Here is an 8246-nt window from a genome sequence, read left to right on the forward strand (position 1 = left end):
TAAGCTGCTTCTCAATTGTGTGTTCATTCCATGGGAGGTTGTGGCAAATCTAATGTTCCCTGATGTTTGGACAGACCAACAATGTGGTTCTTCCTTTATGTTTTAGCAACAAGTTACTGAATGATGTTAGCAAACAAATCAATATGAAGTTGATAAATTTTTTTATTGTGCTTTCGAATTTGATTTCTGGTTAGATTCTTTTGATCAATATTTCAAGTAGTAAGATCAAATTGAAAAAAAACAAGGAGTTGGGGCATTCCGAGAATCGAACTCGGGACCTCTCGCACCCAAAGCGAGAATCATACCACTAGACCAAATGCCCTATCTTGGATGTTTAGCTGAGTCTGTTTTAGTTATTAGCTCTTTTCTTCAAGATTGGGCTAAGTTTTGATGTTTGTCTGCTGACTTGTTAGCAAATTGTTCTGCTATGTGACTTTTAACTCGGTACTCTAACAAATGGTTGAAGGATGAGCTTATTGGACGATTGGGCAGCTATCAACTAATTATTAAATTTTGCATCTTGATAACCTTTTTCGTTGTTGGACTTTGTAAACTTAACAGCAAACTCTTTTGCTGATAGAATACATGGAGGTGCTATCTACTTTGGCTGCTACTGTCATTTGGTAATTTTACTAAGAATCCTGGAATGGTTCTTCAATCCCATGTGCACCTGGTTTTGCACCTTTTGCAGTGCTGTGCCACTCTGCTTAGTATATTAATTGTGCGCGCACACAAAAAAAACAGAAAGAGAAAATGAGGTCGTTTTTTTTTTGGTCTAAGATGTTATTTCATTCTGAGAATTGAATTCAGACCCCTTGCACCCAATGTTAGAAGCATACCACTAGACCAAATGCTCATTTATTGCTCTAATATGTTGTTACTACATTTATAGGCATCACTTTTCAAGAAATGGTCCATACCGTTATTTATTGATGAAATCTTTGAATCTGTGATTGCAACTTGGTTGTTTGTGATGCTTTTTGCTATTGGAATAAACAGGTTAGGCAAGATTACTGATGCCTTTCTCTTTGGACGAGGATGATGACTACTATAGCTCTAAAGTCAATCTGTAATTTTGTTGACCTTGGTGGGAATCCTGTATTAACCTTTGGTTAAAGGCTTAATGTTGTCAAAGGAGAAGCTAATGGACGAGGCCCATAACACGGACTTTAGCTTGGTTCTTGTGAATGACAGATGAACTTGCTCCTTACTCGGAGCAAGGAAGAGGCATATTTTTTTGTCTGTTGGCCTTTCCTCTTTCCATCCTTTTTGTGGCTAAACTGGCTTTTGTTGATTAATTGCTTTATTCCATTATTTTCACAGGGTTCTGCAGAACTGGATTTTCTTGCAACCATTATTCCAGGTATGAGGCTAGCTTGTTGACATGCTAAGATAATTTATATAGCCTAATTTATTTCTTGGAACTTATTAGAAAAAGCATCAATCTAAGTTTATAAAGTTCCATATTTGTTCTTAAAAGTTGACTTTGGTACAGCTTCCTCTAATAAAATATTTTAGTATATAATGTAGATAACCAAAAGGAAAAAAGTGCTGGGGCATTCCGAGAATTGAACTCGGGACCTCTCGCACCCAAAGCGAGAATCATACTACTAGACCAAATGCCCAATGTCTGATATTCTTCACGTCTAGTTTGTAGCTGTTAGATTGTTTCTCGTAGAACTCCTATTAACTCTCAATGGGCTCATTCTTGTAATACCAAAATTTTCAAATCTCTCACTTTTGATGTGGTTCAATGATCATTTTCTGCTACAATTGGATGCTAAGGGCTTTTTGCATTAGCTCCAGGTTACATCTTATATCGATCCCTTAGAGGCTGAAACTTCTCTAGCTTACAAATCTTGTAAATTTTATAAATTTCTTTTAACAATGACAAGTCTGACAGCTAAATCAGTACTTTTCTAGTTATTGTAGTTAGACATTAGTGTATTTTGATTTATGCTTCAGAATAATTTAAAAAATGAAATTGCTGAACAACTAAGCAGCTAGTAAGAAATCTAATGCCCTAATAAACATTTCAAGCCGGTTATCAGAGCCTCTAGACTTAATTTAGCTGGTAAATTTGTTGGTTATGCATAAGGATGTAGGTCTGAATCACATCTTTCAGCAAAGGGTGAGGGAGTAGGGGTTGAGGTAAGTTGCGATCTAGCCCACTTAGTATAGCCTGGTAGTTGATTCAGGAAAAAGAAATGAAAGCAGTGTTAGAAGATAGGGAAGATGGGAACTCTCAGAAAGGTGGAGAAGTACTTCTGCTTTTAGGTTTGCTGGAATATAAATAGGCATCTCCAGTAAAATAGTTGAACCTGCTCTTCAACGTGCATAGTAATTCTATTTATTTGTGCTGTTCAACAATAAACTGTTGAAAATGGCAACAATCTATTTATTTGTACTCACTTCAAAGGAATCTTGTCAGGAAACAAATAGATCTCATGTGTGACTTTTAGAGTTGACTTTCCAGTTGGTCCTCTGATAATATATTTGAAATTAGGGAAAAAAAGGAAAAATGGGTTGGGGGCATTCTGAGAATCGAACTCGGGACCTCTCACACCCAAAGCGAGAATCATACCACTAGACCAAATGCCCAATGTTTAATATACTACTCGTGTTGTTTATAGCTACTAGATCTTTTCTCCTAGAACTCCTAACTTTCAATGGGCTCATTCTTGGAATACCAAAATTTTCAAATCTCACTTTTGATGCGGTTCATTGATCATTTTCTGCTACAATTGGATGCTAAGGGCTTGATTTAAGTTAAGTTTTATATAAAAAGGAAATTACTTATAAAGGAGTTATTTTCAGGAAAAGGACTTACACTTTTTAAAAGGGCTAGTCAATTTATAGGAAAAAGAGCTTATTTTCTGTTGACATGTAAGCTTTTGTCCATTGACTAAGTTGTTTTCAATGAAACAAAAGTTAATGAAGAAAACTTTTTTCGTAAGTCATTTTGAGCGAAACAAACGTTCCCTAAATTTCTTTTAAGTTTGAAGAGTCTGACATCTAAAGCCAGTACTTGGCTAGTTATTGTAATTAGACATTTGAATATTTTGATTTATGCTTCAAAATAATTCAAACAATGAAATTGCTGAACAAGTAGGCAGCTAGTAGAAATCTAATCATTAAATAATGTCCTAATAAACATTTCAAGCTGGTTGGGGCTGAGTTAAGTTGCGATCTAGCCCACAGTATAGCCTTGTAGTTGATTCAGGAAAAAGAAATGAAAGCAGTGTTAGCAGATAGAGAATATGGGAACTCACTCAAAAAGGTGGAAAAGTACTTTGCCTTTTAGGTTCTTTGTTTTTTGGTGGAATATAAATAGGCGTCTCCAGTAAAAGATTTGAACCTGCTCTTCAACGTGCATATTTATTCTGCTTATTTGTGCCCTTTTTTAGTTAAATTTCCTTTTTGTGGTTGACTGTAAAATTAAAGGTTCAACAATAAACTTTTGAAAATGGCAACAGTCTATTTATTTTTTACTCACTGCATACGAATCTTGTCAGGAAATGGAGAGATCTGATATTTGACTTTTAGACTTGAATCTAAATGATCATATATTTGAAATTAAGGGGGAAAAAAGGATAATCTAGGCTGGGGCATTCCGAGAATTGAACTCGGGACCTCTCGCACCCTAAGCGAGAATCATACCACTAGACCAAATGCCCAACTTTGATGCTTGCAATGTCAACTTGTGTTTTTTTTTCAGTTTCTGGGGTCCTATTACCTCTAAATGGGTAATTCCATATGAGCTGCCCCTTGTTTCTTTTCTTGCTTTTGATGTTCTCCTAGTGTAATTTCCTTGCCATAGTGATTTTAGTGCCTTGCTTTTGTTGTAATTCTGTCATAGTTCCCCTGTTAGAGTCTGATGCCACCATTGCTTCTTAAAACTTGGACCTTGGATTTGGGTGGGATCTTTTTGTAGCATAGAAATGATGTTTGTTTATGCATTATACTTTTACTTTCAGATTTGGGTCGACTAGAAGACAAGATTTATGGACCTCGAGTTTTGATAATTTATGATGCATGGAATAATATTATGAAGTGATATAAAGATGTGCCTACCAGACTTATGCTGAAAGCTTGGCATAAAGTTTATCACGATTTGTTGTTTTATTCATGGGCCCTGCAAAGCCAAATTCAAGAGAGGCTTCCTTGTGTTTTAACCTGCTCCTCAAATGTGTCTTCTTTCCATGTGTATGAGATGCCTTTTCTCTGAGTGGTTATGAGATCTAATGTTTCCTGATGTTAGTGCAGACCAACAATGTGGCTGTTCCTTGTATTCATGGCCCCTCATTACCGACTGATGTTAGCAGAAAGTTCAAGATGAAGTCAAGATAAAAAGAAACTAGGAATTGGGGCATTCCGAGAATCGAACTCGGGACCTCTCGCACCCAAAGCGAGAATCATACCACTAGACCAAATGCCCAATCTTCAATGTTTAACTGAATTTGGTTTAGCTATTAGCTCTTTTTTTCAAGTTGTGCTAAGTTTTGATGTTTATCTGCTGACTTCTGAGCAAATTGTTCTGCTATTTGAACACTACCTTGGTACTCACACCAATGGTTGAAAGATGAACTTCTTGGGCAATCAGGCAGCTAGGAACTGGTTATTAAACTCCTATTAACTGTTGGTAGACCCATTCATAGAAGACCAAAATTTTCAGATCTCTCACTTTTGATGTGGTTCAATGTATCATTGGCCTGCTATAATTGGATGCTAAGGGCTTTTGAAATTGCATTAGTACCAGGTTACAACTTTCATATATATATATATAATAGCTGTTTATAGTTATTAATTCAGAATATGGATCCCTCGAGAGGCCAGAACATCTATAGGTAATGAATCGCCTAAATTTTATAAATTTCTTTTAACCATGAACAGTCTAACTACTGAATCAGTGCTTTGCTAATTACTGTACTTAGACATTAGAATATTTTGATTTATATTTCAAAATAGTATAAAAATTGAAATTATGAAACCACTAGGCAGCTAGTAAAAACCTAATTACTGTTTAATGTCCTAGTAAACTTTTCAAGCTGGTTATGAAAGTCAGTAGATCTTAATTTAGCTGCTAAAATTGTTTGGTTATTAAATAAGTATGCAGGTCTGAATCACACCTCCAAAGGGTAAGGCAGTGGGTGTTTAGGGAAGGGGTATAGCTAGCTCAAATAGTATATAGTCTAGTGGTAGTTGGATCAGGAAAAAAGAAATAAAAGTAGTTTTAGCAGATACAGAAGATAGGAATTCACTCAGAAAAGAGGAAAAAAATACTTTGCCTCTTTAGCTCTATGTTTTTGGCTGCACTATAGATAGGCATCTTCAGTAAAATATTTTAACCTGCCCTGCTGCATATTTATTCTGTTGATTTTAACCTGTCCTTTTTGTGGAATAGCTTTAAGATCAACAAAATATTTTAAACTTTTGAAAATGGTTCAATCTAATTATTTTACTCATTACAAAGGAACCTTGTCAGAAAACAAATAGATCTGATGTTTTTCTTAAAGTTGACTTTGTGGATAGCTTTAAGGTCAACAGTTTACTTTTGAAAAGGGCACAATCTATTTATTTATTTTTATTCATTACAAAGGAACTTGTCAGGAAACAAATAGATCTGATGTTTACAAGCTGATTCTCTGATCATATATTTAAAATTAAGGAAAGTTCAAGGAAAGGGGGTGGGTAGAACTGAACTAAGGACCTCTCGCACCCTAAGTGAAAATCATACCACTAGACCAAATGCCAAATTTTGTGTTTAAAATGTTTAGTATTTTCTGTGAGTTTCTGAGATTCTTATTAACTCTCAATAGGCAAATACCACGAGCCGCCCATTGCTTCTCTTCTCTTGCTTTTGGTATTCTCCTATTATGATCTCCTTGCTATAATGATTAATGTCTTTTGCTTTTATTGTACTAAAGTTATAGTTCCCTGTTAGAATTTGATGCCACCTTTGCCTCTTAAACCTTGGACCATCGGTTCCTCTTGTATCATAGAAATGATATTAGTTTATAATACTTGTCAGATTTGGGTCAACTAAAAGGCTAAACTTACAGGACAATCAGACCATCATGAAGAGAGTTGACCACGAAATACCATTTTGTTTGTGGGCCTTGTAGACGAAATGCAATAGAGACTTGTGTTTTAACCTAATACCCAAATATGTTTCCATTCCATGTGTGAGTTGGAGAGGTTATGGCAGATCAACAAGTTGTAAGATAAAAAAGCAGAAAAGGTATTTGGGGCATTCCGAGAATCGAACTCGGGACCTCTCGCACCCAAAGCGAGAATCATACCACTAGACCAAATGCCCAATTTTGTTTTCTGTGATGTTGGCTTTTATATAGCCAAAGTAAGAACTGGATTGTTTGTGAGCTTTTCTGCTAGTGGAATTAGGGTGAAGTGCTTCCGAGTTGTTTAGAGGAGCATCCAGTAACACGTCCATAGCTGTTTGGCAGGAATTGCTAATAAAGTTACATGTCCTAAAAGCATTTTCTCTGCAAGGCTCTGAAGGATGAATGCTATTAGGCCAATGTTGGTCGGACTTTGTTTTTCTTGATGTACCAGTGTCCCAACACTCCGATATGGCAATGTGATATTCGAAGATCTTCCAAATACATGGAAAAACTTAGAAAACACTAATCATACCCCTGTCGGATATATACCCAAGCTGAAGAACATAACTATAAACTTTTATAGGTGCAAGGGATGTTAACTACTGTAAACTGTGAAGTCTTTCTTGTAATTTAGGTGAAGTTAGGGTTGAAACTTGTTTTGACCTTTGGCGAATGGCTTATTAGTGCAAGAGATAGTTTGCAAGTTTTGGGTCTTAGGAATTAAATCTTTTGATTTGAACTTCAAAAAGGGTTCTAAAACAAAACAGCTAGCCTGAAGTATTTGTTGCAGATCTTAGATTTTTCTGACTATAAGATTAAAGGCGCAAAAAAAATGAACTTTAGAAAATGGCATAGTTTATTTCTTATTCACTGCAAAAGTCTTCATCTTCTCAGATAAGCTTCTATTTTATTCTACCTTTAGAAACTGGTTCTGTGGTAAGATAAAAAAAGGAAACAGTGTAATTGGGGCATTCCGAGAATTGAACTCGGGACCTCTCGCACCCTAAGCGAGAATCATACCACTAGACCAAATGCCCATGTTGCTCTGTATCACTTTCAGTTTTCAATTTCACTTATCTTCCAACCTCACCCAAAAAAAAAAAAAAGCTTTGTATTTAATTTTTTTATCTCTTTTGATAAATGAACTTGTATTTTTTGTCAAATCATCCCAAAATTGATGAAAAAGTGAACATTTTAAAACTTTGATGATGTGGCATACATGTGAATTACCAAGTAGGTGGCATATAAGCATTTAATTAATTTTTTAAATAAAATATTTTTAATATTTTTTAATTTTAATTATTTTTAAAAAAATAATGTATATATATTTTAAATTTTAAAAAATTAACTAAATGTTAATTTATATAATAATTCACTTGTATGCCATGTTAGTAAAGTTTATTTTATTTTGAGTGATTTGATAAAATACATGTGAATAGAAAAATATAATAAGTAATTAAATAATAATTTTTTACTTATAATAATAATAATTAATGAACGAAAAACAAAAAAGATAATGTTCCATAAAGTATAATATAATAGACAAACGATGAATAGTAAAATATAGTTAAAATTTTATTCGAAAAAGCATATAAAAGAATTGGAGGGTTTAATTAATTAGTATTTATTATAATTTTCATTTTAGTTGTAGTGAAAATGGATTGAAATCATTAAAAATAAAGTAAAATTGTCACATTAATAAGAAAAATTAAGTCCGAAAATGATTTTTAAATTACCGAAGCTTGACATTCTTGGTAATATCATATTATTGGCTTGACGTAATGTTGAATTATGTGATTAGGGAATGGAAGATTTTCATCAATACTGTAGGAATTTAACATTTAATTCCATTCAAAGTTGATTGCAACGTGTGATAGAACAAAAACTTTTAAGTTCATAAAAAGAAAAAAAGCAATATGGAGAAGAAAACAATAGAAACAACTATAGTATCGTAGTTCAAACACAATCGTTTTATGTTTAAAAAGTCTAATTTAGGATATAATATTATCCAATCAACACGTCTCTATTAGTTAAGTTCAATATTGCGTAAGAAAATTTATTAGTACTAGACAAAAATACGAAAATCTCAAACAAAAGAATAAATAAAAACAGATAATAAGTAAC

At 33.9% G+C, this 8246-nt stretch overlaps 7 non-coding genes across 7 annotated transcripts; all 7 read right to left on the reverse strand.

The window, feature by feature from the left end:
- Positions 1 to 250: 250 nt before the first annotated feature.
- Positions 251 to 322, reverse strand: TRNAP-UGG (transfer RNA proline (anticodon UGG)). Its single transcript has one exon. It is a non-coding gene; the product is annotated as a tRNA-Pro (tRNA).
- Positions 323 to 1553: 1231 nt separating this feature from the next.
- On the reverse strand, positions 1554 to 1625 carry TRNAP-UGG (transfer RNA proline (anticodon UGG)). Its single transcript has one exon. It is a non-coding gene; the product is annotated as a tRNA-Pro (tRNA).
- Positions 1626 to 2529: 904 nt separating this feature from the next.
- Positions 2530 to 2601, reverse strand: TRNAP-UGG (transfer RNA proline (anticodon UGG)). The gene has a single exon. It is a non-coding gene; the product is annotated as a tRNA-Pro (tRNA).
- A 1004-nt stretch (positions 2602 to 3605) lies between these two features.
- On the reverse strand, positions 3606 to 3677 carry TRNAP-AGG (transfer RNA proline (anticodon AGG)). The gene has a single exon. It is a non-coding gene; the product is annotated as a tRNA-Pro (tRNA).
- A 689-nt stretch (positions 3678 to 4366) lies between these two features.
- TRNAP-UGG (transfer RNA proline (anticodon UGG)) lies at positions 4367 to 4438 on the reverse strand. The gene has a single exon. It is a non-coding gene; the product is annotated as a tRNA-Pro (tRNA).
- A 1809-nt stretch (positions 4439 to 6247) lies between these two features.
- Positions 6248 to 6319, reverse strand: TRNAP-UGG (transfer RNA proline (anticodon UGG)). Its single transcript has one exon. It is a non-coding gene; the product is annotated as a tRNA-Pro (tRNA).
- A 768-nt stretch (positions 6320 to 7087) lies between these two features.
- TRNAP-AGG (transfer RNA proline (anticodon AGG)) lies at positions 7088 to 7159 on the reverse strand. Its single transcript has one exon. It is a non-coding gene; the product is annotated as a tRNA-Pro (tRNA).
- Positions 7160 to 8246: the final 1087 nt, after the last annotated feature.

The sequence above is a fragment of the Gossypium hirsutum genome, chromosome A13, assembly GCF_007990345.1.
Source record: "Gossypium hirsutum isolate 1008001.06 chromosome A13, Gossypium_hirsutum_v2.1, whole genome shotgun sequence".
Lineage (NCBI taxonomy): Eukaryota > Viridiplantae > Streptophyta > Magnoliopsida > Malvales > Malvaceae > Gossypium > Gossypium hirsutum.